Here is a 26,788-nt window from a genome sequence, read left to right on the forward strand (position 1 = left end):
CATTGACTCTTTCACCTTGTGGAAGACATAACTTGCCAAGATGATATAATAACTTTTTATGAACAACATAATCCAACTCTTCAACATGATTTCCTCGACTCAAAGTTGCATAAACATCTTTAAAATCTTGATCTTGAGCATATTGTTCAATATAGCTTTCATGCATGATTGAGTTATTCTTAAGAATGACAAATGCATTAATAATAGGCCTTGATAACATATCTACAAATTTGTTGTATATACCTTTCTTATACCTGATTACCAAATGAAATTGTTGTAGGAATCCTATCCACCTGAAATGTCTAGCTTGTTGTAGCTTGGTTTGTGATTGTAAATATTGCAAATGTTGATGGTCAGTATGTATAATTGTTTCTTTACCCATCAAATAATGCTTCCATTTATTCACACTTTGTACCAAAGCATACAACTCTTTATCATAAGTTGGATAGTTAATTACTTCATTGGTAAAGGTTTTAAAATGATAACATATTGGCTTACCATGCTACATCAAAACTGCTCCCATAGCATATTCACTTGCATCAATTTGAATTTCAAATGGTTGCTTAAGATCTGGAAGTGCTAGAACTAGTGCTGTACTAATTTTCTCTTTCAAAGTGTCGAAGGCTTTTTGCTGCTTGCCTCCCCACTGAAAGACCTATTTCACACTTGTCAAAGCATGTAATGGTGTTTGCAATGAGTGAGAAGTTAGCGATAAATTTTCTCCAATATTGGGTTGCTCCCAAAAAGCTCCTAACTTTTGTTACATTGTTGGTTTAGGCCAATTCACAATGACATCAACTTTTGAGGGATCAATCTTCAATTCACCCCCTCCTACAATATGACCCAAATAAACCAAATAGGTTTTCCCAAATTCACATTTAGACATATTTAAATACAATTTTTCCTCTTTCAAGTCATCTAAAACTTTTTTCACATGCTTGACATGCTTTTCACGAGTCTTACTAAAAATTAGAATATCATCTAAGTAGACTATGAAAAAATCATCAAGGAATGGTCGCAACACATCATTCATAACTCTCATGAATGTTGTAGATGCATTGCAAAGCCCAAACAACATAACTAACCATTCAAACAAACATTGTTTTTTCTTGAAAGTAGTTTTCCAAATATCATCTTCAACAATCTTTATTTGATGATAACCGCTTCTCAAATCTAACTTAGTAAAGTAAACAACTTCCTTTAACTGATCTAGAAAATCATCAATGTGAGGAAGAGGATAATGATTCTTTATCGTGATCTTGTTCAAAGCTCGAAAATCCACACACATGCGCCATGTACCATCTTTCTTTGGAACAAAAATAATAGGAGACCCACAAGGAGATGTGCTAGACCTGATGACCCCTTTGTCAAGCAGCTCTTGAATTTGCTTATTGATTTTTGCATTCTCCAGAATTGACATTCTATACATGCCAATATTTAGAAGTGGTGCATCTTGCTACAAGTGAATCTCATGTTGGATTCCTCTTTTAGGAGGCAACCCTTCAAGTTCCTAAAACATCCTGTCATAAGTATTAACAACTTTAACCAATTCATGCTTGAGTTTAGAATCACATCTTGTGAAAGCTTCAGATTCAATAATATCTTTAGCTTTAATCATCAACAACGCAAAGTTCTTACTAACATTTACAAGCCTTTTCATCTGACCAACACTAACAAGAGATAAGTTCATCTTCTTGTGATGTGTTCTAACAATATACCCAACTCCATATTTAAAAAGATGATATTTGTTCTCATGATTATAGAATATGGCTTCTCAATCATAGTATGGACTCCCTAAAAAAATATCGCAAATATCAAGTGGTACAACATCAAGCTCTACCTCATCTATAAAGTTAACAGTGATGGCAAATTTGAGTTTACATTTTCTTGTCCCTTGTAATTTGGCATCATAACATACCCAATCCAAAGGGTAAGGTTTTGTATGAGGTGTAGTTTGTAGATTTAGTTTCTTGACAATTGCTTCAAAGATAAGATTGACTTGGGATCCACTATCAAATAATGTATCAAATTTTGTATGTTTTGTAATGACCATGATATGAAAAATCTCACTTCTTTCTTTATCATTTTGAGATTCTATAGGCTTACTAGAATAACTAGTACTTGCATTAGAAGCTATACCTTTCATTCACATGGTTTTGATTTTGGTTTCATCACCTGAATCAAATCCTAGATCTTGTTGAGTTGTAGTAGTAGTCTTTTGTTTCCCCTTGTTATTGAACTTCTTTGGTCTCATTTATGGATGTAATTTCCAACAATGGTATTCATCATGGCCTTCTTTTGAACAATTCTTACAAGTAAGTTTCTCTCCCTCTTTCTTGACCGTAACATTATTTTTTCCTTTTCCTTTAAACTTCTACTTTCCTTTGTCTCCAAATTTGAAAGGTTTCTTGCTAGGACCTTGAGGAACATTCTTGAATCTTGATTCTAAATGATTTTCCCGACACATAATTCTTCTAGATTGGTGGGATTAAACATAATTATAATATGTCTGAAATAACTATGTAATCCACCTATGTATTTAAGGAGAGTATCTTGTGAAGAAAAATCAACACCCAAAAATAAAGCTCTACTTCTAAATTCTTGTGTGTAGCTTTCGACACTATGACCTTTAGCATGTCTAAAATTTTGTCAATCCATAATTTCTTTTTGCATGTAAGCTAATAGATAAAATTCCCTTCTTAATGCAGCTATAAAATCATAATTTCCAAGAAGATATAATTTTACCACTTTTCTTCAAATATTCTTGAGTTTTGGCCTCCCACCAGATGAAGGCTACACTTTCTAAGCGAAGAGAAGCAAGTTGTATCTTTGTAACACCGTCATTAATATTTTGAATCTTGCAATAAAATTCAATTTGACGAACCCAATTATCCAACTTTTCAGCATTTGCTTCCCAATTGTACATACGAAATTCATACTTGACATCAAGCTTAATCAAAGGAGACTTAGCATGTCGTTTTGGAGATGGAGGAGGACTAGGTCTATGAGATGAAGGAGGTGAGGATGGAGGTGTAGATGGAGGTGTAGATGGAGGTGAAGGAGGAGGCGAAGTTGGAGGCTTTCTCCCATTACCACCATTACCTTTTGGATGATTTTGAATTTCTCCTTGTAACCTTGTTTCCCTCTCATTATACAACACTTTCACCATCTTAGACATATCATAGAAATCCTTTCTAAAAGCTCTCTCATCCTCAGACATCATCCCTTCTCCTTCTTCATGTACCATGACTAGTGGAGTTTGTGACCTCCTTGAACCAATTTGAGGGTTTGCTTCTTCAAGCACTCATTCTCCTCTTATCAATTTAGACCTTGTAATCATTCAAGAAAACACTTGCAAAAACTGCCAAAACTTCACAACGACCATGCTCTGAGACCAAACTAATCTGAAATTGAAAATTGAAGGTTTCATGTAAAGTTTGCAAGCTAGTTTATGTCTTATGGGCAATGGATCAATATTGCAAAAGCACACAAAATAATTTAAATTTTGCAGATTTTAACAGTGAAAAATAGACAACAAGCAGCATCACAAAACAACAATTTGATGACGGAGTTCACCCCTCTTGGGCTACATCTTCGGGTCCAGCTCTAAATGTTGGCCCTTTAAATAATATGCTCAAATATGTAATTACATCAATAGAAAAAGCTCAAATTGCAAAAAATAGCATTGCCATTTTGTCGAGAACACCCAAAAACCCCTACGTAGGCTCCTCTTGGGCTCAAAAAGGCTGAAAAAATGTCCAAGTTAGGCCTCCTTATTTATTTCTATGCTAATTGTTCTGCAAATTCATCCCTCTGTCAAAACTGGAAATGAAATTCCTCTTGGGCTGGTATGCAAGGTGATAATTTTTTGCAGGTTTGGCCACGAAACCTACTGTGTCGGGTGCAATTTGTCAGATAGTTAGGCGCACCAATAGGGTCTTGCCCCTATTCTTTCACCCCCCATATAAGTTATATGACAAGCAATGTGACTTGGAGCATGCGTCAGAGGCCACGCGCTCCTCACCGGTCCCACTTTTTGTCATGTGAGACATAAAGGAACCACAGGTTGGGCATGGGGAGGGTGCCACGCACTGGCCCCTCTCGTCTTTCGACGGTGGTTACAGTAACACAATAAAACCCTAGGCTAGGGTGTGGGTCAGGTGCCTCGCGCCACACCCTCTCGGTTAACCAACAATCATGCCATAACAATGTGACTTGGGGCCTGGCTTGTCAACCTGCGCTTCCCCCCACCCCCCCAAACGACGGAAACATAGAACTTTAACATAAACAGGGCCACTATGTATTAATAAGTGGTGCTCGTGGTATAACAGTAAGGTGTCCAATTAGCTATTGATAAGTTCCGAGTCCAATCCCCGCGGAGGCTCATTTAGACCGTAGATAAATTTTGGCCTCATTTGAAATGCCACATGGCACCTAGTGATTGAGCCACGTGTCACTCTGTAGTGATTGGGCCACATGTCACTCTGTGATTTTTCCAATCTATAACACCACCAACCAATCAAATCACACCATTTGCCAACGTATGACCATGCCACATGTCCTCACGGGATTGGCCCTTCTGACCATCATACCGCCTAGTCAGCATGTTGACGTCAGTGCCACATCACTGTATAGTCTACCTAGTCAACCCTGCAAGTTGAATTTTTTATTGTTTGTCAAAAACTTCAGAACGCGATAACTTCCTCATACGATGTCAAATTGGGGTGATTCAAGCATCGTAACTACTACAAATAACTCTACGATAACTACTCTAACTAACTCTACCTACGAAAAAATAAGAGATAAAGCTAGACACATCCACCAAATAACCAAAGCTCCGACCCACTAAATTGTTACCAAAACTCATGACATACACCTCAGACTCGAATGAAACACGTGAGTGCTGAACATAGGTCACGAGAGCCTTTGCAGAGGACCCATTCCCCAACTCCATTAAACAAATACTCAGACTCACATAGAGCAATGAACCCCAGTCACATATAACTCTTAAACACCCAAGAAAACCAACCCATAGATTTATAGTTAGGATTGATATTGATTTTCTTTTAATATTACTTTTTAAATATCACAATCCAATTTTATGTTAAATATAAAAAAAAGTACATATATATAATAAATATAAAATTAATATTTAAATATTTTATTTATCACAAATATTTAAATATTTTTTAAAATTATTACACATTAATATTATAATAAATATAAAATTAATATTAAAATATTTTATTTATTACAAATATTTAAATATTTTTTAAAATTATTACGCATTAATATTATATAAGTATGAGAAAAATTATGCATTTCCCTTATCTATCATTATAACAATTCTCTTTCAATACAATAAAAAATAGTTTTATTTTTAATTATATATATGTATGTATATAAAGATTATATTAATATATTTGAAATATTTTATTTATTGTGTGTATCTGAAATAGTTTTTTTTTTGTTATTTATAATTTCTGTAAATATTATGTGTTAGTTTTATAAAAGATTTCAACATAACGAATAGTAGTATTTTGTCAATTTTATACGGCTTGAGTGGGTCTAATAGTTAAGAGCATGTGTTTCCTCTTAAGAATTTATAAGCTCAAAACTAGAGGAGTAGAGTATGTATGCCTCATAAAACTATAATTGGCTAATTTATATAGAAAAGACTACAATCGTAGGTTCTACAATAAAGACTCAAAAATGAATATACATTTATAAGAAACAGAGAGAGTTAACAATATTTGACTACATAACCAAAAACATCTCCGGAACACACAACAAGAATCACCAGTTACCATGTTCATTTGCTTCCGAGACTCTTTAGTGAACTCTCATAGGGCAAACATAGAGTCCTCAAAAACATTGATCGGGATAGTTTGAGATTCTGGGTTATTTCCAATTTATTTTTAGAGGGATAGAAATTTTATTTGATTATTGTTGTTGTTCCCAGACTTGAAGCAAATTGAGAAATTATTTTTACATGAAAGTCAATAATAACCCTTGTCAACTTTATATTAAAAATAAAAGGAATTGCATATTTCCATCATTCTCAGTTATTAAAAGGCTCCTAAGTGATTGCAGATTTTTTAGATGCAACAATCAAAGTCAACTATTGACTTTGCTCAACCCACATTGGATAAAAAGAATCTGCAATTGACATAAAGATGGGCTAAAAATTCTCTTGAACCAATATAAAATATTTTCTCTCATATATATATATATATAATTTGTAACGAACATTAAAATAGCTTTATGTGATTAATATTCTTTATAAACTTGAAGTGTCAAACTCTATGTTGAAGATAGAAAGAATTATACATCTCCTTTATTTTGAATTGTAAAAAACTTCTCTTAAAAAAAACTATACAACTCTTTAAAACTGAGTAGACCAACCTACTAAAGATAGGTTAAACAATATATCTTTTAGTATAAAAATTTTATTTTTACATCATTTGAAAGATTATGATTTCTTTACAAAATTTGATTAGAGTAATCTGATTTTGAGAGTGAGCCAATATTCCAGAACTCTAACCATAAAAGAATATAAAATCAATAAAGTAATTCATTACACCCATATCTCACTCAATCAAGTAGCTTCATTACATCCATACCTCATCTTGTTGTAACTTTCAGAATAAGTCGACATTAGAAAATAATGTTAGTCGTAAAAATTTCATTTTGTAATGTAACCAATGTTAGAACCCTAAAAAAAAATTTCTCAAATCAATAAAACAGCTTCATTTTCTGCATCTCACATACCTCGTCTTGCCCTAGGAACAAATGGACAATAATATTAGAGCCATAAAATATACACTCGCAAATGCATTTTTCAAATTGAACATATGATTATAATGCAAATGCAATACCACATGCCAGCAAAAAGTGAGAGAATGTGTAATCTGGAATCGTCAATTGGCACTGCTTTCCAATGAGTTGTATAGTGAACATAGGAAAGCAAATTGGCACTCCCATAAAATATGTTGACGGACTCACTGTCAGTATAGCTATTAATAGTCTGTAAAACCGTTATTAGAAAGTCTAGCTTTAATAAGTACTGCACTAGTTTGTCAGTATAGCTATTAATAGTCTGTAAAACCGTTATTAGAAAGTCTAGCTTTAATAAGTACTGCACTAGTTTTGAAGCTATCTCAGGCTTATGCGTCTAATATATTTGTTTTAAAATGTTTCTGTTCCCTCTATTTTGACTTAATGTCTAAGTATATGTACATCCTCAGTCCATCTAGTATTATATGTTTTCCTTTTCTGTATCCATCATACTCCTAGATATATGCTATGTGACATCCTATTTACATGATCCTTCTCTATTTTGACTTGATATCCACTCAAGTCCCTTTCATATGCCTCCAATTGTAGCTCTTTATATTGACTTAATAAACTATACTGCTTTTTCTTCTAGAAGAAAACTACCCATTCATAAATCGCCAACTATACATTGTAAAGGACTTAATAAGGCCACACGTTACTCAAATGGATAATCCACCAAACCTCCGGATCTGAAGTGACCATTGTAGATTCTATTAAGGGGCTAAAGCCTTCTTCCACTAGAGGAGCTTTACAAAATGAATAATTATCTTCCAGGGCCAATTTGAGACTGGTGGTGGCCTTAACCATTGTTGTTTTAGTCAGATAATTCAGGGGTAAGTAGAGTTACAGATTTCCAATATCTAATAGCTATGAGTGAAGATAAACAGTTTACTCATATCCATTAAAGTTTTAGAATGTTATGAATATTAGTGAACTACGCTTTTCAATCCCAATCTGAAAATTTCGAAGATACCTGAGAGAAAGGCAGCTATTTTGCCTCCAATGGTACTTGGATCCGAGCAAGAGGCCATGATAGGTGTTGAATGCGTATCTGTTGTTTCTTACTGCTAGACAAGCTAAGGTAAGGATCACAAGTTATTACATTTATTATTTTAAATGTGTATATTGACCTCTGGCCAATATACACATCTTAAAAAGGGGATGGTTTCTTGCTGTGTCCAGATTATAGTTTCTGTACAAGGGTTAGTCTTGGAAGTGCACTTAGTATATTTGGATTTTTCGAAGGCATTTGGATGTTGAGGGTGGAATATAGGCTTCAAATGCTAGCAGAAAGATGATTAACAGGGAGCCCTAAATGTGTTATATTTTTATTTAGTAATATTGTTGGCTATGAAAATACTCTTTGTGTCAGAACCTGACACTGTCTCATTGTAATAGAGAAGTCATAAACTACAATGAGGGTAAAATGAAGTTCCACATGCCACTCTTCATTGATGAATGAGTTTTAAATGGATAAAATCCTCCTAGCAGTGTTGTTCAGTTGTCTTCCAGTCTGTTGCCATAGACTCTTCCTGTCTTCCAGTCTATTGCCATAGACTCTTCCGCTGGATGGATTAGTTAAAATATCTTCCCACAATCTTTACAATATCTGATGACAAATGTTCAATGTTCACATTCAAAACTGTCAAAATAACTATGCTTCAGAATTGAGTGGCCATTTGTTCAGAAGAAGGAAGAAAAGCGCTGGTCCCGGCGGGGCTCGAACCCGCGACCTTCGGCTTGCTCTTATTCTTGCCATAAGACCAATGCTCTAACCAACTGAGCTACGGGACCAGACTATTTGAACTTTCAGTGAAACTTAAAACTCAAATACAGATCCTAAAGACCAATCCCAAATTCAACGCACCATGTTTTCCCCCTGTAACGTGCATATAGATCGATCTAATGCGCAGATAGAAAGAGTACGTAGATTGCCGTACTTCTGTTGGTTGCATTATTTGACAATGACATTTAGTAATGACCATCTTTAATCAAATCTCCATTTTCTTTTTACTGGTTTATTTATAGAGAAACCTAAGGCTCGCCTGTCAGTGCCAATCGCCATAATCACGCTTCCCACGATGGGTATTCTTTTCACCCATTTATGTGAGAGTCTCGTTCATTTATGTGGAGAGCGGAGTGCTCATTTATGTATTATTATTTTTGTTTTTTTAAGTTTTTTAAATCATGTATTTTAATTTCTGATTAATTATAAGAGGAATATAGTTTAAGTATGGGGGTTTTACGCAGTGCATTATATTAGATATCATTTTGGGATTCAACTGCGTTAAGTAAGATCATTCACGTATGACCATTTCCATGAGAGGTAGTCGTAACTGACTAATTTCTCATGATTTTTGAATAGTTCACTTAGCACTCATTGCATCGGGTGATGCTCACAGGGGTGAAGAAGTGGGATTGAAACTAGTGAAATGTGGAGAACGAATCACATAGCATCAATCATCACTTCCGGGGCTTGCACCCGGTAACCAGGACTTCCCAGGAGGTCACCCATCCCAGAACTCCTCTGGCTCAAGGGATCTCTACTTGAATGGTTCATGAGGCACAATACTTGCTAAGGTTTTTGCAAATGGGGTAGCAAGCTAAGTGGGCTTGATTGTGGGGAAAAACTCCACAGTTAAGCGCGCTTGAGCCAGAGGAGTTCTGGGATGGGTGACCTCCTGGGAAGTCCTGGTTACCGGGTGCAAGCCCCGGAAGTGATGATTGATGCTATGTGATTCGTTCTCCACATTTCACTAGTTTCAATCCCACTTCTTCACCCCTGTGAGCATCACCCGATGCAATGAGTGCTAAGTGAACTATTCAAAAATCATGAGAAATTAGTCAGTTACGACTACCTCTCATGGAAATGGTCATACGTGAATGATCTTACTTAACGCAGTTGAATCCCAAAATGATATCTAGGAATATAGTTGTTAGTTAATGAAAATTTTGATTTTAAAATTAAAAAATTTAGTTTTTTCTAAGCCCATGATTAATGTTTTGGTTTTGTGATGCACCACTTTGCAACTCTACATTGCACCTAGATACCTCTATTCTTCAGAACCCTTCTTTGAATCGTTGCCTCACCTTCTCTGATTGGGCTGCAAAACTTCAATGGCCACACACGGAGGGTGGGGGCAGGGCACCCCCTCCAACCCACCACATGGACCTAACGCGTTTGCTCTTGACCTTCTCCTCCAAGCGCTTTTGATTGCCTCCTTTGCAAGTTCTGACCCAAATAATGCCAAAACTGTTGATGGCATCCCCTTGTGAACGTTGACGACACATACCCTGAAATCCCTGCACAAATACAAACTTAGTAACTGCAAAGAAAAATTACAGTGATCCCACGTCTGTATATTCTCCCTGCCAAGCTGAACAGAAAGATTCAACACATGGAGGACCATGCCCTAATATGCAAAATTATCGGGATTTGGCCAATAGAGAAAACCCTTTTGTACTGGATCACACAACGTTGGAAGCCCAAGGCCCATTAGTATGTCAAGCTAGGTTCTGATGGCTTCTTCACAGTGATTTTCTCAAGACAGGAGGATCTGAAAGCAGTACTGGAAGGAGGCACATACTTCTTCAACTTAGCAGTCTAATATATGCACAGATGGATGACAAGGTTTATTCCAAATAAGGAGTTCTTCTCCTGGGCCCTTTTCTTGATCGACATGTATTTATTGTCATACTAATACTGGGATCCAGAGATTCTTCAAGAAATCGAACATAAGTTAGGCAAATGCATCTACCTCTTAGAGCAGAGAAAGTAGGGTTTCTACATGTCTTATGTCAGGATCTGCGTCTACATGAACATAGCTAGCTCCCTCCCAGAAGTTATAGCCCTTGAATCAGAAGACAACAACCGGTTCCAAACCTTGGTCTATGCGCATGTGCACTTTCGATGCAAAAAATGCCACCAACATAGGCATCTCTTTTAGAGATTGCCCTTTGAATGATCTGAAACAAGAACCCAAGGACAAGAAGTTAGTGGATATAGAGGGGTTCACTAAAATGCCTAGTAAGAAGAGGCATACCAAGAAAATTGGCTCCACCTCGTTTTCCAAGTGGTAACCCACTAGTACCAACTTCGAGATTCTGGGAGATCTTCTAGAGGAATCCCAATAACCTTTTCAAAAACCTACCAAAATTAATCAGCCAGGCAAATCAGAGCAACAAAATAGTGAAGGCAAAGGAAAAACTCGAATGGAGGCATAACCCATAGCCCTACAGAAGCAAACCAACTCTCAGCCTGAGAAGGATATCTAAATGGGCAAAGAAGACAACTTCGCAAACATGGAAGGCTTAGATCTGATGGGTATGGGGGATGCATGTCATAGAAACGCCATCAACACAATCCCACCCGTTGATGATAGTCAACACTAATCCTAGTCGCAAACCATTGTGTGTTAAACTCTCTCTTGAACTATTCATTATTATTGGTTATCCTTTGAGACCTAATAGGTGGGACCCCTACATAAGAAACCTCTTTGGCCATAACAATACTATAAGCCCGAATTCATGGCAAGAATGGTCAATTGGATGGTCACTAGTTTTCATACAAATATTCAAATATGCATATTAAATAGGTCCTAAATACAAGATTAAAGTTGCATATGTTGGTTGGGAGTGGCATAAATAATTATTCTCGGCTCAATATTATGGTACTTGGTGATATTTGGTTATGGAAAATATAGCAAATTTGAATCTTGTTGTGTTAAACTATATATATCTATGATGTGCACCTCTATGACTCATATTAATATGCTATGGGCGTAAATGGACTTTGCAACATAAATTATATATTAGAGATTATGGACGAGTTATGATTGTGATTATGTGTGGGATTATGAAGGCATCTTTCTCGTTGAATTATATGTCTGAAGTTTGTAAAGTATGGTTGTGACACCATGAAATTTATATGCATATGTTGATGGTTATGCTCTCCGCTTGAATGAATGTTTGGTTTGGCAATATCTTCAAAATATACAACATATGGCTTTGGCATTCAAAATATTTAAAGCTCAAATCATATAATTCATAGTTATGTGAGATTGTTGCAGCGTGAGTTGATATTGTTGGGTTTTCATTTTGTATTCACTAGAAAATTGTTTTAATGGTGTGATATCATTGTAGTTCCTATCGATTAAATATTCATTGGATGTCACAAGACTTTAATTATGTCACTGCATTAATGATAAGTTTTATAGCTGATCTGGAAGGGATGTGTGGCAACACAATTGACTCGCCTCCATAAGTTTGATTGGAAAATCTTATTATGTAATCACCATGTATTTCTTAACTATTGAAAAGGTCATGATGAAAGGTCCCTCCATATCGACATTCCACTACCTTATTCCACAGTTGGCACATTTTCGATGTTCGGCTCCGTTAATGCACTTGTCTAACCATCTCCCTTGCATTTACTCCACCACCTCGAAGTTGTGCATCCGATTCTTGATCATTTCTAAAACTATTCGACGCTACCATTTACACCATCTTTTATCCCTCTTTACTCTACAAACCAATTCTATTGTTCAGGATTTTCACCATGACTTGGGTTGGATTACACTGTCTAGAGGACGTCGCTTATAAGAATTGCAACTCTCATGCACACTAGGTATGTCGAAATGGCTACATTTCGTTCCTCTATGGATTGCTCTATGTTTTCTTTCTCATGTTATCTTCCTCCTTCATTTTCGAGGCAAATGTATCAAGATAGTTGGTCCCATGTTTGGTAGTTGTTTGCATCTTCATAAGCTTACAATAGTTTTTCTAGTTCAATATACTTGCAGTCGTCTTTACCCAACTTCGATGAGAATAATTCAATTTTTGTGCATTTTGACTTCCATTAAAGAAATTGCAAGGTCTAAAATGGGCTTCCTAGGGAATATTATAAAATAGTAGTGGAAATAATAAAATAAGATTATATTACGTCATCAAATTTTAGAGGGAAAAAAGAAAAAACTATTTTTTCAACTTATCTCCCTACATATTTACTCAAATTTTGAGAAGAAGCACTCATTGGATGTGGAATTTAATTCCTCATCCAATGAGTACCCATGTTGCATACTGTCAATGGACCCTGCTACACAAAAAATGAGAAATACATGAAAAAATGTGATTGCAATCACGTTTTCATGTATTTCTCATTTTTTGTGTAGTAGGGTCCATCGAAAGTATGAAACCTGAGTACACTTTGGGTGAGGAATTAAATTATGCATCCAACGAGTGCTCCCACTCAAAATTTGAGTAAAACTGTAGGAAGATAAGTTGAAAATACGAGTTGAAAAAGTAGGTTTTCTTAATCTTTTTAATTTTTTACTCCAAAAATGGGGAATCATCCCCCATGGTTGACATCATCATATTGAATCCTGTTGGTTCTTATAAATTTGATTTTAGTTGTACATTTTTGTTTTGAGGCTCATTTATCTCAATTTTTCTCTAATGTAAGCCCTAAAGGTCCTGGAACTTCGAGCTTGCATTGTCTGGCATACAGAATTCCCCTTAGTTATAACGACCATAGTCATTATTTTAATCACTCTTTGGTTAATTGATTTTCCAAACAAACATTATTAGGTTTAATTGCAATGGTTATTTGCTTATTAACTAGCTTTATGAAATTATTTGTTTAATATATTGAGGCCTCACAGAATTATTAGTGTAACTTCAAAACGTCATACAATTTCTTTCACACGCTCTTTTGGGTAACCCTATTGTTGTTTCGTTTTCAGTTTAGATGAACTTATGCTCCATTTATTTTCACACTTTTCATGTCATATAAGGGAGCTCTTAAGGCTTTAGGGCTTTGAGAAAAAAACCTATACGAAGGCCATGCACAATAATTTTTTCATTTTTCTCAATTTTCATTATAAATTTGCCATAAAGTTGTTACTTAGTATATTTTTCATTCTCTTGTTTTGTAATAAGCAAAGGCCTCCTATATTTATCAATCCATTTGCAAATAATTTCTTTGTTACCCAGACATCCAAAATGATATCTAGATAAACATATTTTTAACTACCATTGATTATTTGGTTAGTATGAAAGAATTTTTCTATAACGTGAGACCCTCATTCTTGACATCAACATCTAGGTTTTCATTTTTATTTCATATACATTTGGTTTCAAAAAGAGATACAATCAATATGCTAACTATGCTCCACTATTGAGATTGACTAAGTGGATGCATACACTATTCCTGTTCTTTATTTTCAATTCCTTTTTGTTTTATGTTAAAATATATATCTTGTTCTTGAACTTAATGGATGTTTCCCTATCATGTTGGAAAATGTATCTAGGTTCGATCTTCAATGAATGCATTTGAGTCATCTTTCAATGTAATTGTCAAAAGAATAAAGAAAATAATTATTATTATTATTGTGACTCATTAAAGCGTGGGTTTCATGCTTGGGTGACCTTTTTTCAGGTCAAATTCCCTATTGAGGACTTCTAGGATATATTTTGAGTCAAGAGAGTCATTGGACTTTTAAAGAGACCCTTCTTGGGCTTTTGAATCATGTAAAAAGGTTATGTATTGAGTCAAATATGATTATGATGCCTCCACACCAAGTTGGCCTTAAGATGATCAAGTCGGCCTAAAGGAGGGCTATTCTAACTCACTAAAGGACTATAAATAAAGCAGTTCGAATTCCATTTGAAGCCCATTCTCACACAAGCAAGTTCGATATCTCTTGAAGCTGGAAGAAGTGTGAAGTAAAAGAAGTGTTGGGCATGGAATCCCCCTTGAAGCATGTTTTGGGGCACAAAGCCCATGTTTTCACCGAATGATGTTGTAAATCCCCGCAAATTGCGGGCGCAGAAGTATGTTAGAGTCATAGGGTTGTCCACCCTAGTTTGTAATGTAATGTCGGCCTACCCATGGTTCACGGAGCATGGGATTGTATAAATAGAGCGAGGCTCTACGTGTAAGAGAGAACCAAGTAGAGGATAGCGAAGAAGTCTAAGGGATTGAAACACAAGTGAAAAAGTGTGTCTTGGGTCGTAGAGTAGGAGAAGGCTCTGCAGCTGAGTGCACAGAGGCCTAGTTGTCCACAGCTAAATGCGCAGACCCCTGCAACTGAGTGCGCAGACCCCTGCAGCTGAGTGTGTAGGTAGAGTAGAGTCTGTAACCAAAGAAGAGAACAATAAAGAGAAGTTTTATCCAAATTCTATGTATCTATTCTTAAGTTATTACATGTTTGATATAAATTGCAAATATAATGTTTATTTATTGCGCACACTTGTATGAATGATTTATATTGCTAAGTATAACTCAATGCATGAAAGTAGGCTAACTTAATCAACTAACAGTGGAAAACTAGTAAGGACTCAAGTAATAACAGTGTTCAGCCCCTGAGTAGGGTTGCGTGAAGGTAGCATTTCAGGCTGCGAGGTACGGGCAAGTGCGCGCAGGGTCGAACCGCGGACCACTTGAACTCATCAAACATCTCCAGGGTGCGGAAAACTGGTTCTAGCACCCTCCCATACTACTTTGGGTGAGACCTCAGTCCGCGCTCCATGGATTGTTGCCGAAAGGGCCAGTAGTACTAGGATTTGTTTGGCTAAATCACCTCTGAACCTGGGTCAAGCCCCAACAAGCCAACAAATGGTTCTGTTGTCGGGACTGGGATCTGCATAAGAGATGTCTGATGTCGTGTCATTGGAATCCGACAAAGAAAGAAATTGAAGGGTGGTTGGACAGAAAGATTCATGAGTTTGCGGTGCAGGAAAACATGAATCCGTGAGTATCGAAGGAATAGTGGTTAGAAGGATACTTATATATGGAAATCCATAAAATTTTCTTTGCATCCTTCCCCTCTGAGTTGTATGAGTGGATCGCAAAGCTAGAAGACAATCAAGGAAGGTGTAGGCTCAACAAACCGATTGTGTGGACTCCAGAGTTGGTACGCAGACTAGAAGCATCAGAAGATAAGATCACATGCATTGTGGACCATTGGCTCGATCAAATTATAGGAGGGTTTATCACCGAGTTCATGGTAGATACTTCAGTTAGCTATAGCGAGGCGGAACGATGCTTCCTCAAAGGACTGCGAGGTAAGTACGTTAAATATTTGAACACTTGGATTAAAATGCTATTGTGTGAAAAGCGGGTTATGCGAATAAATTGATGTTTGGGGCTACGCGAATTGGGAGGATCTATAGAAACAATGGTAGCGCAAAGATAGAAACTAGCCCCTTGATTTCGACTCGGCAAGAAAGCGAGGAAGAACTCATGAAATTTTCACCAAGAAGTGTGATCCGTCTGATAAGGCAGCGAATTCTGCACATACCACCTCCACCTACACCACCACCAGTTTCACCATCTTCACCCCCATCGCTACCCACACCACCTCCACCACCACCACAGTTCAATATGGCAAGCGTAATAAAGTTTTCGGTGTTCAAAGGAGTAGGGAACGAAGATCCAGACCAATTTTGGTTCGTGGTAAAGGTTGTATGGGAAGCGCAAGGAGTCATGGATGACAACATAAAGAAGGCAACGTTGGTAAGCGCATTGCAGGATCGCGCACTGACATGGTACATTAAGCATTCCAATGAAAATCCAAACACAGGGATCGCGGATATCCAAGCTGCGTTGAACAGGGAATTTAGCAGGCCAAAATCAGAGACACAGTCGATTATCAGGTTTAAAGAAATCGTGATGCTTCTAGGAGAGACCCCCTTAGAGAGCTAGATTAGAGACTGAAGGGTACGATTCACGAAGCCAACATGACCTTGACAGAAGGGCAGCACCGCACATGGTTTGTAGCTTCACTAACGCTGCATCTAAGGACAACGTTGTCACAGCAGAAGTTATCCACCCAGGCCGAAGCTTTGGAGATTGCAATGAGACTGCACGAGACCCCAATACAAGATCCTAGCCTGGAAGTCCAACGAATCCACGTGCAACTGAAAAATTTGTGTATGGAGATGCAGAGTTTGAAACAGGACAAGACAACTTGCCCAGAGGCGCGCGAGGAGGTATGGTGCATAAAATGAAAGGGCTAGGGGCATGACAAAGACCATTGTCCAGTCTTCGTGAACTACCTGGCTGGAGGAGGGCCAATGCCATTGAGACCAAAGGCACAAGTAGGGCCGAGCACAATGCCTGCATTATGGTGCATGATTTGTCAGATAGGAGGGAAGCACACTACAAATAACTGTCACCTATTACAAAAGTATACGCAGACGTCCCAGCAGTTTCTCTGTAATTTCTGCAGGTCAGTAAGCCATGATGATCGCACCTGTAGAAGCTATGAACTGATGATGGATCAGACTCCTACCTACAAAGTTCAGACCGAAACGTGAGCCCTCATTCAAAATGCAGGGATGGCATGCACTGGATTTCAGGGGCGCGGATGACGTCGAGGAGGAATGGGACCAGGAAGAGGTCGCAGACAGCTGATTTGTTACAATTGCGGAAGGCCGGGGCATTTTTCCCGCGATTGTACAAATCTGATAAGAGAATCGTGTTTATATTGTACTTGCACGATAAAGAAACACTCCAACCTCCACTAACTTAAAACCTGCAAATGATGAGGTCTGAGTCACGCGAAGAGGACCCGAATGTAAACTTCGTGCTCTGTAGCGGTATCATGATAGGAGATGACAAGGGCAAGCAACCCGAAGAGAGTGCTTGGGTTTGCAAGGCTCCTACAAAGGAACCAGAATTCAATTTGGAGCGCGCGAAGAAGACATTCATGGAAGCTAAGAAGAGCTTCACGAAGGCCTCCACTTCAGGTAGTAAAGACAAATTAGAACCAGATATGGACCCATCAATGCTTACTACCTTTCTGGATACATGCATGAATCTGATGTGCAACAACAAGGTGGTAAAGGGACTATAAGAACTCATCACTAGGTGCACTAGGTTAGGAGAACCACGCGTAGTCCAGAAGCTTGGGAAGCACACAACGCGAATAGGAAGGGAGATGAGATTGACTGCGCAAATCGAGGAATATGAAATGGATCAAGTGATTCTGGATTTAGGATCAGACGCGAACGTGCCACCAAAGCATACATGAGAGAGCATGAGTAGGCCCACATTGCAATGGTCTCCTATTCAATTACGAATGGCAAACCAACAAAAGATCCTACTGATGGGAAGATTACCAGGAATAACGGTAGATATCAAAGGTGCAAGCGCGCTTGCAAATTTTGAAGTGATAGAGATTGTGGATGACAACAATCCCTATCCCACGCTACTAGGAAGATTGGGCCACTGACATGAATGGAGTAATAAATATAAAGAAGTGCAAGATCAGTTTTGAGAAAAAATCACTATGCGTAGTGATACCTTTAGACCCTACAGAAGGATCAAACTACATAGAGCTAGTGCATGACAATGAGAGCGACAACGATCTAGACTGTATCTACAAGATAACCTCTCGGAAGCAGGAGTGGGTGAATCCTACAGCGGATGGCAGGATTTTGTGGGAGCGCGAAAGCTCCTACACATCATATTCGAATGAGGAAATAGAACGATGGCAGAACTGGTTACATGAGGTAACCAGGCTCAATTACAACATGATGGTAAGATCACTACGCTACGTGACAACAGAGGTAAGGGATCTTCCTATGTATGACGGGTTGACAATGGTGGATGAATTCCTGAACAAATTTGAAAGTGAAGTATCAGAATACTAGCATTTCGACGCTCCGAAATGGGCACTGCGCACTACGCCTGCAAGGTGGTGGGGTATGCGCCAACAACATTTTGAGAACTGGCATGAATGTAGAAGGGTGATGCTTATACAATTTTGAAAACCTTAGCTGCGGATGGAAGCCAGGTATGATGGACGAAACATCTTGCACCCACCTCTCCAGAAGGGTACAGACGTATGGTACGCAACATGCACGAATGCACATTATCCTCATGATAGAAAATAGGAACAACAAGTAGGAGTGGGCACAATGAGGGCACGAACGACGAAGTATGATAAGACCAAGTGCGTTGAAGATTATCCGCAGGGAAGCCTGTTATAGCTCTGATACCACTTGTTATAGCTCTGATACCACTTGTTGTAGATCTAACCCAAAGATATTATGATAATAGAAATAACCCAATAAATAACAAGATCAAAATAGATAAAAATGCTTCTTTATTAGGGCAACACCATACATTCACTCCTTAAGGAAGGAGAGCACTCCACAAGCCATATGCCTGTTCATACGATAATCCTTCACTATCTCGCATGTGGAGTCTCTAGCCTCTATATAGGCCTCATACATACAATACCATGGATCATTACCATGGTTCCCTCATACCATCAAACTAATACCATGGGCCCATTACATTATTATTAACTACTTGTGGTCCCTTACATGACATGGGTTAACCACCTTATTTATTACTATGGCCCATCCCATTATTACATTATTACCTTGGGTACCTCCCTTGGTACCCCATATTATCCCCCCTAGGTATATAACATTCCACCCCCCTTTGCATGTTTCGTCCCCCAAACATGGGAAGAACACAAATAATAAGATCTACTCAAAAGATTAGTCTACTGGTACCATGGACGTGCATCTAGCCATCCAAGAGAAAGGTGAACCCTCGGTCTCGTTGGTGCCTCGCTCACTTGAGATGGAAGTTGACTGTGGTAGCTCTGTAGTGTTGATGTGTAGTAGGTGGATCTTCGCTCCTCTCTATCTGTCTTGCGGAGGTTGTTGTCCATGTGGCTAATTGGTTTCCATATTGATGGTTGTCTTGCGGGGTGATGTGGGTGATGATATGTTGAAGTTTTAACCCACGATGGCTTTTTCTTTAATTCACCCTGTTGTGGTGCCTGTTGTGGTGTCTTCTTTTCCAATATGACTTCAACCACTGAGCTCTCATCTGATGTACCTGTAACCTTTTCTGCTTCAGCCTCTGTTTGTGTTTGATTGTCGATCATCAAAGGCTCATCATCTGATATGTCAGTCCCTGGAACATCTTCTGCTTCTACCTCCATGTACTCTACCTGTTTATTGATGGAAATATCCTGTAATGTAATTTTCTTCTTTTTATACCAGAGCTTCAGGAATTTCTTTTGCACATTAATATTGACCGTACCCACAGATTCCATCCAAGGATATCCCAAAACAACATCCATGTTATCCATATCTGAAGTATAAAAGTCACAATGCAACACATACTTATCCATAGAAAGCTTCAAATCTTTATAAACTTGAACATCCTCATTATCAACCTGTATGTTTTCAATGTGTTTTGTTGGAACTTGCAATTTTTTTGCCAAATTAACATTGATAAAATTATGCTTACAACTAGGATTTACAGACACAACGATCTTCTCCTTTTGAATGAATCCATGAACCTGCAATAAGGAGATACCAGCAAAAAATAACCCTTTAGGTTCCTTGGTTTCCTTCTTTCCTGTAAAAATAAAATCTTTGCTAGGTTGTGTGTCTGTCTGTGTGAGCTTATCCACAAGATTAGCTTTACGGTCAAAGTGGTCCATAAGAGCTTTTGTGAATTTGTCCCAAGTCAAGGGCCTTCGACAACAACGTTGATGCCCTTGCCACCATTGAAATCTTTCAATGTCCAAGTACATTGTTCCCACACTCAGCTGAGTCTCATCATCCATGATGTAATTCAATCTAAAACATTTCTCCATTTGTGCTATCCATTTGGCTGGATGAGAGCCATCAAATGAATACAAGTCCCTCAAATTCAGATCTAGGCACGTCATCACAAAAAATTGGCGAAAATTTGAAATGGTCACAATTCCGTCAATATTGCTCAGAATCCCTATTATAACCTGTTTCCAGAAATGGAACAATCATTCTGCATCTTCCCATGTGATACAAATCTTGATCCAAACACTATAATTTCAGATCTGTGCTGCAACTCTCCCGCCGTCACCAAAATTTCTGCAAAAAATTAAATCTAACCCAAGGATATTATAGATCTGATATAAAGATATAAGACAATGCAAATAAACCCAGAAATAATATGAAATGATTCTTTATTGATCAAACCCTTAAGGTAGGGCAACACCATACATTCACTCCTTAAGGAAGGAGAACACTCCACAAGCCATATGCCTGTTTATACAATAATCCTTCACTATTTCTCCATGTGGAGTCTCTAGCCTCTATACAGGCCTCATACATACAATACCATGGATCATTACCATGGTTCCCTCATACCATCAAACTAATACCATGGGCCCATTACATTATTATTAACTACTTGTGGTCCCTTACATGATATGGGTTAACCACCCTATTTATTACTATGGCCCATCCCATTATTACATTATTACCTTGGGTACCTCCCTTGGTACCCCATATTATCCCCCCTAGGTATATAACAAAGCCTTTGACAGATTGTGCGAAGTGCTGAACATGGTCCACCATGTGAAACGCACTGATTGGGACCAGCACGTACTAGCAGTTCTGTTGACACCTAATCATCAGGATTGGGTGAATAAGTGTAACTGATGTAAATAAATAATGGAAAATATGAAGAGTCACTAGGAGAGGAGTTACTTCCTGGTTTGACATGGTATTAGAGCCAACTCCCAAAATTAGCTTTTGTGTAACTCCAGGTGTCAGTTTCCTGCCTATGTTCTGCCTATTTTGCAAAACTCACACCTTTGCCTGGTGTCAGTTTCCTGAAGCCTACTCCAACCGTCCATACAGTGTCATATACATTTTATATTCCCTCTGAACAGTCTGCCCTCCAACCGATCTGCTCAGTGGTATCGTTGGTCCGACCTGCTCAGTGATATCGCTGGAAACTTGGTGGTATCGACACTATAGAAACTCACCTCAAAATTCCCACTCTCCTCACTCTTTCTTAATGTTTTGGGCCTCTTTGTTTCTCGGTCCACTCCGGCCTCCACTTCTTGAAACTGAGCTTCCGTACTAGTTCGATACAGTGGTTTACTCACTGGCTTTTCAGACTTTGGTCTTCCAATATCTATATTCATATTTGGGTCTTCCATTCTTATAACTCAAATATTTCTAATTTATGTAGAGCTCACTGCTAAAAGATAGGTCAGCGAGAATCAAAGATTTGGTAACTTGCAGGTCGAGGCAACTTCAAAACATTATGTTGATACAGTGAGAATGATGTTCCTAACGAGCACAGAGTTCGGTTTCTGCCCCGAGCTTCCCTAGCTTCATGGATTGAAAATTCAGAGCGGTTACTGGATAGAATGATCGAGACGATGTTCGAAGACTCGTGTATCGTTCGCCCAAAGGGTCTGGTGGAGATACGATGAGCGTGGAGATGCAATGGCCTCCCCCACGCGGTAATACCACTCATGTTTTTTAACACATTTTTTAATATATAACCTGACCATACATGGAACGCTGGTATATCACTCCCTCTATTGCAATATATATGACTATGACCGCTCCATGATATATCATTGTTGCTGTAATGTTGTGTTCTGGCAACAGTATTTTTGTGATTGTTGTTGTTGTTGATGAGATTTTCTGGATGTATACATAGTGAATATATTTTTGTGGCTTTTGTTGGCAATGTTGTGTTCTAGTATGGTATTTTTTGGTTCAAATTAGGTGAAGATTGATATATAGATGTGGGATATATCGTTGTTGCTACAATGTTGTGTTGTTGTTGCATTGTATATGTGTATGGCATTGAATATTAGAGTCGATGAATGGTGAATGCTATTACGCTGAATGATATTGCAGTGTATGGTATTACATTTTGTACAGTAATACTTCTGTCTCCATATATCAGAATCAATTTAAAATAAAAATAAAAATTGCAGCAGAAGTATTTTTACAGCACTCAGATTTTACAATGCATTCAATCATATCTATTGTGGGAATAGTTCTCACTAGCAAGGAGAACTATCCCGAGTGGTCCCGGATGATAAAACAAACCATCATTTTCAATGAGTTGTGGAAAGGAGTGTGTATTGGAGACGGAGACAAAGAGCCACAACAACCTACCTCAGACAAAGAGTTCGCCATTTGGGAAAATAAGAACAGCAAAGCCTATGCATTAATTGCAGCATCTGTAAGGGAAGAGGTGAGTTGCCATATTTCGCCATTCTCAACTGCTTTTGAAGCCTTACAAAAGCTGAAAGAACTCTATGACTCACATTCTGCACTTGAAGTTATTGAACTCATGATTAAACTCTTCACTCTTGAATTACAAAATAATGATCCTCTTGCTCTCGCATCCGAAGTAAAATCTATAATGCATGATATCAAAGCCATTAAGGTTGAATTGGATATTCCTCTTATCGCTTTTGTCAAGGCACTTTATCCTACTTACTCCAATTATCTTGAGTCATTACAAGCAAATGGAAATCTCAAAGATATTACCTTTGACTCTCTTGTGAAAAAATTCGTTGAAATAGAGAAAGCTTTTAGAAAGAAGACAGCCCCTAAATCTTCTGAAGAGGTTGTGTGCATTACTCATAAAGAAAAGAATCTTTCCCAAGATTCTTCCAGAGGAAGAGGTGGTCGAAGAGGAAGAGGAAGATATTTTAGAGGTGGGGGGGCAGACATTCTCAAGGAGAAAAGGCAGATTTACACTGCATACGCTACAAAAGAAATGGATCACATGATGCCTCCACATGCAAGTTACCTTGGGACAAAATTGAGAAAAAAAGAAACCAACCCAAAGGTAAAACTAATGACACAAACAAAGGTAAAGCACCTGAATCTGCTCATTATGTTGTGGCACAATGTAATATTGGAGTAAATGAAGATTTGTTTAATGCTTCACTTGCTTCTTGGAAAAATGATTAGTTGCTTGATTCAGGAGAAACTTGCCACATGACTCATAGAAAAGATTTTTTTGAAGAATTTATTGACAATGTTGATGGAGCAGTATACTTTGCATATCAATCAAAACTCAAGCCATCAGGGCTTGGCACAATCAAGCTCAAATTACCTGGTCTTCCAGACTTTCTTCTGCATCATGTTCTATATCTCCCACAGTTGAAGAGAAACTTGTTGTCCTTGGTCCACATCCGCCAGTAAGGTCACTCAATTCATATGTTTGATGGCAAGCTTGAGGTGAGAAAAGCATCTGACCACTCACTTGTCATGAGGGGGATAGAAGAAGAAAGTCTTCTCAAGTTGTAGGTTATCTCTGCTTGTGCACAACATTTCTCATACAACTCTCATTATGAAGAAGGTACACTTCCATCAAGTTTATTATGGCATGCTAGATTTGGACATTTGAAATATGACAGTCTTCGCTTGTTGAAGAAAAATGGTGTTGCTGGTTTGCCTACAATTCCTAGGAAACCTAAGCAATGTGATGCTTGTATTCTAGGAAAGCATAGAAAACAGTTTTTTCATGATTCACATTCAAGAGCACATAGAAAACTTGAACTCATTCATTCATATTTATGTGGTCCAATGCATGTTCCTTATGCAAATGGAAACAAATATATGATGACATTTATTGATGACTACACCAGAATGTGTTGGGTTTATTCATTGAAGAACAAATCTGATGCTTTTCAAACATTCAAGAACTTTCATAAATGGATTGAAAACGATGCACAATCTCATATAGGCTCTATTCACACTAATAATGGAAAAGAATACAATTCAAATGAATTTGAAAACTATCTTCGCCAACATGGGATCAAACATCAAACAACTATGCCTTATAATCCCCAACAGAACGGTGTAGCTGAAAGAATGAATAGGACAATCTTAAATATGGTGTGCTCCATGATGTCTTTCAAAAATGTAAAATTGATGTTTTGGGTTGATGCAGTTCTATGTGCTGTATATATAAAGAATAGATGTCCATCTAATGCTATCAGAAAAAAGACTCCCCATGAAATGTGGTATGGGCACGTTCCTTCGGTAAACCATCTCAGGGTCTTTGGTTCCACCTGTTATGCCTTAATAGCAAAGGTACATAGAAACAAACTTGGTGAAAAAATTCGTAAGTGTATCTTCCTGGGGTATTTAAACACCTCCAAAGCATACTATCTCTATGATGAAGTTAATAAAAAGTTTGTTGTATCTAGAGATGTAATCTTTCTTGAAACATCTAAAACTGACAATGTTGTTGAGCGGCAACTTGATCTCTTGGATAGATTCGCAAATGCAAAATCATTTCAAGAATTTGATAATCAGATTCCACATCTTGAAGGGGGGATTCCTATACTAAATCAACCTGTGGAATCTTATTTTGAAGAACTCTCTCCCCCGCATGAAACTCCAACAATGGATGATACTTTAAGTGATGTGATTGATAGAATTGGGAGACTCAATCTTGATTCAATCCCAACTCAATCAATGGAGCAGCCTAGACCATTTGAGAAAGGTCCCCAAAAGTGGCTGACAAATACACTTGAAAGTGTTCATCCTAATGAGGTTGGAAAGACAGGAACTAGAAAATCAAACCGGCAAAATCGAGGTGATGTAGATGACTCTGATTCACTTGTTGATATGGATGTTTCTTATGATTGTGAATTGAATTTGCTAATAGATTTCAAACCAACTTCCTTCAAAGAAGCTGCTTCTCATGATGAATGGAAAGAAGCGATGAAAAAGGAGTATGATGCCCTGATAAAGAATGGCACTTGGAAGCTGGTTGATCCTCCATTAGGAACCAAACCAATTGGCTACAAGTGGGTCTACAAGAACAAGTATAAAGCAGATGGCTCACTTGAAAAGCACAAAGCCAGGCTTGTGGCAAAAGGTTTCGCACAGAAGGAAGGGGTCGATTATGAGGATACTTTTGTCCCCACAGCAAAATAGGCTACCATCGGGACACTCTTTGCCCTAGAAGCTCAGAACAGTTGGAAAGTCCATCAAATGGATGTAAAAACTGCTTTCTTGAATGGAGATCTAAAAGAGAATGTTTTCATGTCCCAGCCTGAAGGATTTGTTGTGAAAGGACATGAACATAAAGTATGCAAACTTGTGAAATCCTTGTATGGCCTCAAACAAGCACCATGAGCCTAGTATGAAAAACTAATTGAGCATCTTCTGAAACTCAATTTCAAACATTATGATCTTGATGATGCAACTTTATTTGTCAAGAAAGTTGGAAAAATAGTTGTATATCTTGTGGTATATCTAGATGATCTTTTGATGACGGGGAACAATGAAAGCTACATTGCATCCATAAAGAAGGAATTGAGGAAAGGTTTTGAAATGACTGATTTGGGCTATGTTCATTACTATCTTGGTATTGAAGTAACTGAACATCCGAAGTCCATATTCCTTTCTCAAAAGAAGTACATTGGAGATCTGTTGAATAGGTTTGGCATGACAAAATGCAATCCTCTTACTACTCTAATGGAACAAAACATAAAGCTCACATCCATTGATGGAAAAGAATTTGAGGATGCAACAAAGTACATACAACTTGTAGGAAGTCTCAACTACCTAACTACTACTAGACTAGACATTTCGTTTGCTGTTGGAATCCTCTCCAAGTTTATGCAAAAGCCTTGTGAGGGACATTGATCTGCTACAAAAAGAGTTCTAAGGTACTTGGAGGGAACTCAAGACTTTGGAATCAAGTATACACAGGTGGACGACTTCAGCTTGATTAGATACTCTGATTCAAACTTTGATGGAGACAAAGAAAATGGGGTATCTACTTCAGGTTATGCTATGAGTCTTGGATCAAGAGTTGTCTCCTGGAGATCACGCAAACAATCAGTTCCAACAGATTCCACAACAGAAGCAGAATATGTGACAACAACTGAGGCAAAAAAAGAAATTGTGTGGCTCAGGAAAATTCTTGAAGATTTGGAGGTAAAACAAGTACAATCGACTCCACTCATGATTGACAATACCTCAGCAATAAAGTTGGCCAAGAACCCAAAGTTTCATGATCGAACGAATCACATCAATACTAAATATCATCTCATTCAACATCATGTTGAGGCCAAAACAATCCATCTCCACCATTGTTCCACTAATGAGCAAATTGCAGACATCTTCACCAATGCGCTTGGAAGAGAAAAGC

General features: G+C 37.9%; 1 non-coding gene across 1 annotated transcript; it reads right to left on the reverse strand.

Moving 5' to 3' along the window:
- Positions 1-8,542: 8,542 nt before the first annotated feature.
- TRNAI-UAU (transfer RNA isoleucine (anticodon UAU)) lies at positions 8,543-8,631 on the reverse strand. The gene is given in 2 exon segments: positions 8,543-8,578; positions 8,594-8,631. It is a non-coding gene; the product is annotated as a tRNA-Ile (tRNA).
- Positions 8,632-26,788: the final 18,157 nt, after the last annotated feature.

The sequence above is a fragment of the Pinus tabuliformis genome, chromosome 4_2 (genome assembly GCF_031772625.1).
Source record: "Pinus tabuliformis cultivar Carrire ecotype Pingquan chromosome 4_2, CPIR1, whole genome shotgun sequence".
Classification (NCBI taxonomy): Eukaryota; Viridiplantae; Streptophyta; class Pinopsida; order Pinales; family Pinaceae; genus Pinus; species Pinus tabuliformis.